The sequence below is a fragment of the Octodon degus genome, unplaced genomic scaffold (assembly GCF_000260255.1).
Source record: "Octodon degus isolate 3935 unplaced genomic scaffold, OctDeg1.0 scaffold00125, whole genome shotgun sequence".
Taxonomy (NCBI): Eukaryota; Metazoa; Chordata; class Mammalia; order Rodentia; family Octodontidae; genus Octodon; species Octodon degus.
Window position 1 is genome coordinate 6,792,252 of NW_004524701.1, and position 10,373 is coordinate 6,802,624.

Here is a 10,373-nt window from a genome sequence, read left to right on the forward strand (position 1 = left end):
AGGAAAGCTTGGAGAGAGATATTTAAAGTTCTGGAAAAAAAACTTGCAACCCAAATTGATGTAGTCTACAAAACTATCTATCAAATTAAATGGAGAGATAATATACTTCCATGACAATGAACAATTGAAGCCATTCATGACAAAGAAACCAACCCTACAAAGTGTACTGATTGCTATTTCAAAAAGGGATAAAAAAAACTTCAATAAAAACAGAAGAGAATCACCAAGCAGAGCTAGTAATTACACAGAGAGGGAAAGTAGGGTTCCTATGGTAGGAAAACAACATGACAAAGATAAGCCAATACTTATCATTTATAACCATTAATGTAAATGATCTCTATTCATGAATCAAAGGAAGAAGACTGGCATAATGCATCAAGAAAAGAAACCAACAATATGTAACATACAAGAAATACATTTAACTCAAAAAGAAATTAATTGATTGAAAGTAAAAGGATGTAGAAAAATACTCCATGTGACAGGAACACAGAAAAAGCAGGGCAGCTATTCTGATTGCTAATAATGTCAACTTCCAAACAAGCATGATGAAAAGACATAAAGAAAGTCACTATATACTTGTTAGGGGGGAAATGCAAGAGGAAGAGATGATATTCATAAATATATATGTATCCAATTAGGAGCACTCAATTGTACAACACAAATTTTAGCAAACATGAAAAGTCCAATAAGAGATTAAAATGCCTACAAGAGATGCAGGAGCCAGGGGTTCAATACCCAGGCCTGCTATGCCAGTACCACCCCCAGGACGCACTGAAATGGTGATTGAGACTGGGTGTGGTGACACACACCTATTAACCCAGCACTTGGAAGGCTGTAAACAGGAGAATCACTATGAGTCCGATCTAATAGTGAGACCATGAATACCTTGTAGATCCTTCCCTAAAATACAGAAAAAAAATCTAATAAGAAATAACATAATTGTACTGAGGGATTTTAACACCCCATTGACACAAAGCAATAGATGGACTATGCAAAAAATCAGCAAAGAAAGAAATAAACCAAACTTGTGGAGAAATGGACTTAGTAAACTTTTACAGAGTGTGCCACCCCACAGCATCATAATACACATTCTTGGACCCAAGGAGATAGCTCAGTAGAATAAATGTTTGCCTGACAAGCACAGGGTCCTGAGTTCAATCACCAGTACTGCAAATAATAATAATGATGATGATGATGATGATGATGATGATGATGATGATGATGATAATAATAATAATAATAATAATAATAATAATAATAATATACATTCTTCTCAGCTGCACATGGGATGTTCTACAAAATAGATCGTGTGGTAGCACATAGAGTATGCTTAAGTAAATGCAAAGGAATAGAAATTATCTCATGCTTATTATCTGACCATAGTGCAAAAAAACTAGAAATTATTGACAAAAGAAACAGCAAAAACTCTATAAACACATAGTAACAAAAATAATACCTCCCTGAAGAATCAATGCATCATGGATGAAATTAAAGAAGAAATTAAACAATATTTACAATTAAACAAAATTCAGATACAACTTAATGGAACCTATAGGATGCAATGAAAGCTGTCTTACGAGGGAAATTTATAGGGCCAGGGAGATGGCTCAGTAGAATAAGCGCTTGCCTGGCAAACGCAAGGGCCTGAGTTCAATATCCGGTTCTGCCAAAAAAAAGGGGGGGGGGAATTTATAGCAATAAATTCTCATATCAGGTAAACAGAATGAGCTCAAATAAACAATCTTATGCTGCACCTCAAACCCTAGAAGTAAGAGGAGCAAGTCAAACCTACAGAAGGCAGGAAATTATGAAGATCAAAGCACAAATTAATGCAATGAAGACGAAGAAAACAATACAAAACAATGAATCCAAATGTTGGTTCATTGAAGGATAAATAAAATTAATAAACCCCTATCCAACCTTATCAAAAAAGGAAAGAAAATATTCAAATTCATGCAATGAAGAACAAAAAGGTTGAAATCACTATAGATCCTATAGAAATATAGATCATCAATACCTATTTCTAAAATTTTTACTCTCACAGGATGGAAAATAGAAGAAATGGACATATTCCTAGTTACATACACATATCCTATACTGAATCAAGAAGATATAAAAATTCTGAATAACCCAATATCAGTCAATAAAATTAAAAATATAATAAAAACAACTATCAACAAAGAAAAACCCAAGTCATGATGAATTCACAGCTGAATTCTATAAGAAATTTAGACATGATCTAATACCAACTCTTCTTAAACTCTTCAATGAAAGTGAAAAGGAAATAATTCTTCCAAACCCATTCTTGCAGGCATTACTCTGAAACCAAAAACAGAGAAATATCCAAAAGAAAACTACAAGTCAATCTCCCTAATGAACATAGATGAAAAATCCTTGATAAAATATAGCAAACAGAATGCAGCAAATCATCAAGAACATTATACTTCATCACGAAGTGGATTCATCCCAGGAATGCATGAAAAAAGAAAGTAAAACATTAAAAAGAGATCATTGAACTAGATACTAGATAAATAACATGTTATTTATACACAATGAAATATTATACTGTCATAAAGAAATATAAAGTTGAGACATTCATAGGGGCATATGAACGCAATCTGAGGAACATAACGTGAAGGAAAATATGTATGACGATTTTAAATATCAAGATGGCATCAAAGGCGAAGAGGGAAGTCCCTGCCCCTCCCAAAGCTTCAGCAAAGGCAAAAGATTTGAAGGCCAAGAAGGCTGTGCTGAAAGGCATCCACAGCCACAAAAAGAAGATACGAACGTCACCCACCTTCCATCATTCTAAGACACTGCTACTCCAGAGGCAGCCCGAATACCCTGAGAAGAGCACCCCCAGGAGAAACAAGCTTGACTACTATGCCATCATCAAGTTCCCCCTGACCACAGAGTCAGCCATGAAAGCGATCGAGATCAACAACACATTCGTGCTCATTGTGTATATCAAAGCCAGGAAACATCAAATCAAACAAGCTGTAAATAAGTTCTATGACATCGATGTCGCCAAGGTCAATACCCTAATCAGGCCTGATGGCAAGAAGAAGGCATATGTTCGACTGGCTCCTGATTATGATGCACTGGATGTTGCCAACAAAATTGGGATCATCTAAACTGAGTGCAGTTGGCTAATTCTAAATATATACTTTTTCCCTGTAAAAAAAATTAATAAATAAATATCATATGGTTTTTCTTATATGAGAAACTCAGAAATTGTGCATTGTATGAAAAAATAGAAGACAAAGAAATAAGCAGTGAAAAGTTCAAATAACTACCCAAATTAGCTTTTTTGTTTCAACATATTCTAAGATAAATGCTAGTTTCACTTATATTATTTTTTGTTTTTCATTGAAAAGAAAATTTTGTTCTTTTATTTTTGTGTTTTCCTTTGTGAGTGATAATCATTTTTATAATGATCATTCTTTTGAAATCATGATACACAGTATATTAAGGAGTGTTAATCTCTATTTTTGTTAAGAATTTTTGCTTTAAGTTACATTTTTAGTTACATGGGTCTTGCTTTATCTTGGTCTTCACCATCTAGTAGAAAAGTATAAACACGAAGTATAAAAAGTAATGCCATATTAATATGCTGAGCTATAAAAGGCTCAGGTCAACAACTTCTGACAATTGCCAGTTCTGCTGATAACCCACCACTATTATGGACTACTGGACTATATAGGATTATTTTGCTAAATTCAAGTGCCTACAATTGTTAGACTGGCTTCAAGTATGAAAAGGTCCTTTAAAGACTTCTCCAAATACAGCTTTTCTAACGCAATGGAACACCTATCTCTGACAAAACAAAACAAAAAAGGGGGATATAAATGAAGGACCATTTTGTAGTGAAAAAAAAAATATATATATATATGTATGTATATGTAAAATATATATATAGAAAATAGTTTAGATATGCAGCTACTTTCTCTTAGTTCAATGATGTACACTAATATTGTTTAGACAAGAGCGCATGTCTGCATCTTGTATTGTGAATAACTACTACAAAGACAATATGCAATGTATTAGTTATTATAACTGTCCTACTAACCTGTTTTGAAAGGTTAGTCTCATTGCTAATTCTTTCTCATTAAAATTAATAAAAGTAAAGAAAAAAAGAATTTTTGTTTTATTTTTCATAGAGGTATTTTATATTTTTCTTAATATCTACTTGTATTACATTAAAATTTTTTAAATTTTAAAGTGAATCAAGATATTGTTATATCTAAGATGGTACATTCTCACAGAAAACTATGGACCCTTGGCCAATGTATATTGTGCCTTGCTAAATTCCCACATAAATTACTGCATTACGATCATACTATGTCATATATATTTACACACAAATTTTTATTATATTCTTTAAGAACTCTATGAATTTCTTTTTGCTACTAGATTACAATCATTTTTTATAATATTTTCCTATGAAATGGCCAGTGGTAAAATTCTTAGCATCTTCCATATTTTCTGTTAAGACAGATGGTAGATGCTTTAAAATAGTAATCCAGTGCAAAAATCTAGTTACTTAATCTTAAAAAGACTGGCAGGAGAAAGAAAAGGATGTATTAAAAAATACTTATTTTGGTGATTCTCACTGCATTAATATTGTATCAGTCTCTTCTAACTGATCAACTAAGTATTACTTGCAGAAGATACAAAAACCCATGCATCTCTTCCTTCTTCCACTTCTCTTTTTGCTACGAAGTCTCTTTCCATTGCCATTTTCATAAACTCTTTTCCCAAGTTTCTTACACTTGTTTTCAGTGTGTCTTGTTTAGATTTTTTTATATTCTAAAAACTTTGTACAATAAAAATAAATTTATCAAGAAAATTAATATCTGCACTAGCTAAATAAACTCTCTCCTCCAAATAGTAAACAAAACTAAGATAAAGAAAAGAGAGGTACATGAAGTCAGAAGATAAAAGATAAACTCTTACAGTCTGTGAAATCAGCACCCAATAAATTGGATGTGACTATGTTTGTAACAATATGTGCAAAAAAGGGTACATTCCATAGCAATAATATAATTTCACTATATTTTCAGTTTGAAATTTTCAGAATGAACATACAAAACTTTATTTTGTCACTTCCTCTAAATCATTTAAAGTCTTTTAATATTTTCTTTAATAAAAATTAATTTCTAATAGAGATTTGGTAAATAAAAAGATGAGGACACCATACATGTGAAATATTTCAGAGTATTGGATAAATGTAAAACCTAAAAGCAAAATACTACAAATCAAAATATTATGGATACAAGCAAACAAACCATTGTCTTGCATAACTTGTTTTATTGTATAATACTAAAATTGGTGAATTCTTTTGTGTTTTGTTTCTTGAAGTTAGTAACTCAGTAAGTTAATTGTTTTTCAAAATTATTGCCTGCCATTTTAAAACATGAATTATATACTCTGAAATTGTTGGTGAACCTATCACCAAACTAGATTATTAAATACAAAATACAAATTTTTAAAACTCTGACTATAATTCTGGTTCCAATTAGTGTTTGATTAAATTTAATATATTTAAAAATAATAAATTAGATTTGAGGATTAGGTTTTCAAAAAGTTTCTAAAGACTTGCTTTTGGTAATCCAAAATATTTTTTTGGCGGTACCAGGGATTAAAATCAGGACCCTGCACTTGCCAGGCAACTGAAATGATTTTTAATAAAAAAAAATGTTAAATTTGTAATGATCCTTGTGTCCTGATTATTCCTTTATTCTTCTCCGCCTTCCTCCCAAAAGTTAAAAAAACAATTGCCTTTTTCTAAGCAAAAGTTTACTTTAATATCATAAAACCTATTATCTTCTCAAATATTTTTGAAGTTAATATACATCCAGCTGATGTACAATGTCACTTTAAAGTGGAATAAAACTCTAATAAAACAATAGCATAATATAAATTGTTCACAATGAAGTATTATTCAGCTATTAAAAAAAAGATAAATTCAATGCTTTTGTAGATAAATGGATGCACTTAGAGACTATATTGGTAAGTGAAATAAATCAGACCTACCTGTGCAGACATCATATTATCTTGCTAATGTGAGTACCTTAAAGATTAATGAAAATCTAAAAGGTACAATAGATACTGTGAAAGGGAAAGACTTTGCTGAATGGGAAGGAAAGACTGGTTTGAAGGAAAGGACAAATGAAAGGGGAAAAATATATTTATGTATATATTCAGAATACTTTAAATAATTGTACTGCTGATTTCTGCTGTTCTTTTGAAAGGAGAAATTAATGCTTAATCTTTTTTCTTTTTATTCATTTTTATCTTTTGAATTTCTTACAACTTTTTTGTTACTGATTTGTTTTTTCGTTTTGTTTTTTTTTGTTTTTTTAATTTTCTACATGTATATCTGTTAACCTGAACTAATTTGAAGATAACATCATGCAATTTAGCAACTATTGTTGAATTCTTATTATTTTGTTTAATGAAATTTTGTATCATTTCTAATGCTGTATTTCTCTTCCCTAAGATAAAAAATAAAATAACTTTTAAAAAATGACTGGGCATGGTGGTGCACGCCTATAATCCCAGCTCTTGGTAGGCTGTAAACAGGGGGATCACCATGAGTCCGATCTAGTAGTTAAACCCTAAACACCCTCAGGCCCTTCTCTCATGCTATTTTGGGATTTTTTCCTATCATTATTTTGTATTCTTTTAAAAAGAAAAAAAATATATATATATATAAATTGTGGAAAAGGTAATAATTAATACTTTATATGTCCTACCCTTGATTCTATAATATACTTTATTCTGTTTTATTAAGGATGAAAAGTTGCTCCTACTTTGATTTATTCAAATCAATAAAGTTAATAGACACTCATATCTGAGTATAATTCCTATACTTGTAGCATTTATCTCCTTCAAATGTTACTGTCATATTAATCCATGATTACATCACCATTTACTGATAATCCTCAACATCAAAAAGTGTTCATAATATAAATATGTAATGATAGTTACATGAGGAAATTATACATAAGGTGAACAGAAATTTTAGATGTAAGTTAGGATCATAATATATGATTCTTAATCTTTCAGTTAATTTTAAAATATACCTATTAGTTTCTAAAAGGTTCTTATTTCTTAAGCACATTAAAATAGTGTAAAAGTAAAAATCATCCTGATGCCTTTAGGGTTATTAATTTTCTGATGAACTAATATATATACATATATATACAATATATATATTAGATATATATGGTTTATAACTAGATGTTCCCCCAAAGCCTCACGTGCTCACAGGTGAGGCTTTGGGAAGGTGACTGGGTAGTGGAGTGATACTCATTAGATCAGGCCACTAGTGAGTTCTGGTTAAATGTCATGTTGGGCAGTGATGCTTGCTGGAGTAGCCGGGTCACTGTTGTGAGACTATCACCCTGCCACGTTCCTGGAACTATGCCTCAGTTTCTTCCTACAACAGCCTGAGAAGTGGCACTTCTGCCTTGCTGCTTGTCTTAGGAACCAGCCTACAGTGACCTAAAACTACTTCTGACCATAAACCAAAATAAAACTTTTCTCCTTTAAGTTGTAGGTGCTGGGTATTACCTATCAATGAGAAAGTAACTAAGAGATTCTTTATAACAAACCATCACAAACTTGTTCAGTTAACATAATTTCAGTTTATTATGAGATCAAGTTTTATTGATTAGCAGTAGGGGTGTACATGTTTAGGTTCTCTTATTGAGACATTACAACTCCAGAATCAAGTGTCAGATAAACTGAGCTCCTAATCTGCAAACTCAAGGGCAAAATATACCACCTAGCTAATTCAGTTAGTTGATAAAATCTAATTGCCTGTAAGTATATATATGTGATTCCAATTCCCTTGCTATTCCTTAGAGACTGATCCTTGTACCTAAAAGCTCCATTTACCATTTCACAGGCCTGTTCTACCTTTAAAGCAGCAATACTCTTTGGGATTCTTCTCATAACTCTAACTTCCATGACTTCTTTCTTCCACCTGAAGAAAGTATCTGCTCCTAATGACTTTGTTTTCACAATGGGTCCATCAAAATAATCAAGAATAATTTCCTTATTTTATTTTATTTATTTATTTTATTAATTTTATTGAGAAACAAATAGCAATGAGACAGTTTTAAAATCAATTAATAAGACAGTTTCAATAATTGACACATTGCATATTTTTGTCTTCGTAGTGGTTATTCATAGTACAAGATGCAGACATGATATCCTGTCTGGACAATATTAGTACAAACCTTTCTTCTCGTTGAATTAAGAAAAAGTAGCTGTATATCTATCCTAACTATTTTATATACACAGATACAAAATGGTCCTTCATTTGTATCTCCTTTTCTGTTTAGTTTTGTCAGAGATGGATATTCCATTGCCATTTAAATATTGTAGGTGCATGAATTCAGCAAAATAATCCAATATAGTCATTTACTCCATTTTCTCCTGGTTATAATTGTTTTACCTATTTAGTACGTGTCTTCTGTTCTCGTTCTTGTGTTCTCATCACTTTGGTCCCTCTCTAGAACATCATTTAGCAGTCTGTGTAGGGCTCATAAAATTCTTTAGTTGTTCTTTGTCATGGAAGTATTTCACTTCTCCATCAAACTTGAAAGAGAGTTTTGCAGGGTAGAATAGTTTGGGTTGGAATTTGTTTTCTTAGAGGACTTGAAGTATCTGCTCCATGCTCTTCTTGACTTCATGGTTTGTGAAGAGAAATGTGCCATTATTCTAATGCGTTTTCTTCTAAATGTAATCTGTTCTTTTTTTATCTCTATCAGCTTTCAGTATATTGTTCTTGTGCTGGATTTCTGGGATCTTGAATATTATATGTCTCAGTGTGTTTTTAATTGGGCTGATGTTCTTTGGAGTTCTATATGCTTCAGTTACTGAATGTCAGATTGTTTCCTCATATTTGAGAAGTTTCTGGCTATTACTTCTGCCCATATTTTTTTTAATATCATTTGTATTGACTCCTTCTCTCTCATTGATGCCTATTAGTCTCACGTTGTTCATCTTTGCATCATCTTGCAGGCAACGAATTATTTTTTCCTACATCCTAGTTGTTTTTTTAGAGATCTTTTCTTACCTTTTCACTAGCTGTGATGGTGTCTTCAAGATCTGAAACTCTATCTTCACTTTCACTCAGTTTTGAAAGCTTCGAATGAGATTTTTAAGTTCCTCTATATCTCCTTGACTGTGCTTCATGTGATCTATTTCTTTCCTATATTGTTCTTTGAAGGATTCTATCATTTTTCTAATCTCTATTTTTTATCAGTGTGTTCTTGAGATGCAGTTATTAATTCTTTCATTATAGTTATCCTTTCTTTTTTTACTTCAGAGATTATTTCTGATCTGATTTCCTCTATATGTTTATGCATTGATTCTTTACTTCAGACCCAATTAATTTAGAGATTTCTTTTCTTTATTTCAGAGGTTATATCTGATCTGAGTTCCTCTATACCTTTCTTCAGTTGTTTCTTTACTTCAGACACTATTAATTCAGACATTTCAGCTGTGTGATTCCCAAGGTCTTCTGTGCTAGTGTCTTCTGCACTTATTCTGGGTGGGCTCGGGGCCAGAGATTGCATTTTTTTTCCTTCTCTTTGTCATTTTGTATAGCACTGTCTTTTGACCTTTGCTGTAGAGCTTTGGTGCAGTTATAACCTTAGATCCTACTGAAATTCTGATGCAGATCGATGAAGTTTGAATTCATCCAGTTGTGCCTGGCTTGGTCTGGCTGCTGTGCTCAGCTTCTTCCTGCTGCATCCCTTGGAAGTGAACCTGTTGTGCCCCTCTGGCAAGATGTTGTGCTCCTGGATTAGCTGGGTGATTCTGGCCCCTAGTCTCTCTGCAGAGACTTCAACTGCAGAGGTTTACCCTCTGACTGTATGCCAGGCCTGGGCTGGGTCTGGAGGGGTCCAGAGAGCAGGACAGAAGGACTCACGCACAAGTGGGCCTGAGCTGGGTCCAGAGGGGTCCAGTGGGTACAGGGGAGCATGGAACCTCTCCCACACACTCGCTGGGCCTGCCCTATTTTAAGAACAACTCTACTATTTATCAAAACAAACAAGAGAATGATGTCTCATTATAATCATAGGTTCTACAAATGAAGACACAATATATTTGAGAAACTTTTTAGAAATTTTGCCTGCCAAATCTAACAAATAAAATTCCATCACGAATACAGAATTAGTTACAATATGAGAACAATTGTCTATCAATAATTACTATATCTTAAGCCTTATAGAGAAAAGGATTAATACTGAATAACTGCACCAAAAGATTCAAGACTGCCACTTGATGAGTTTATTAATATCTAGAAAAAATGTTACAAGTAGGGAAATAAATAATTCATTAAAATATAT

At 32.4% G+C, this 10,373-nt stretch overlaps 1 protein-coding gene and 1 pseudogene across 1 annotated transcript in view; one reads left to right on the plus strand and one right to left on the minus strand.

Moving 5' to 3' along the window:
• Stpg2 (sperm tail PG-rich repeat containing 2) overlaps positions 1-10,373 on the minus strand; it is an 809,484-nt gene that overhangs the window by 462,042 nt on the left and 337,069 nt on the right. The gene's annotated exons all lie outside the window — the stretch shown is intronic.
• Positions 2,670-3,137, plus strand: LOC105743434 (annotated as a pseudogene).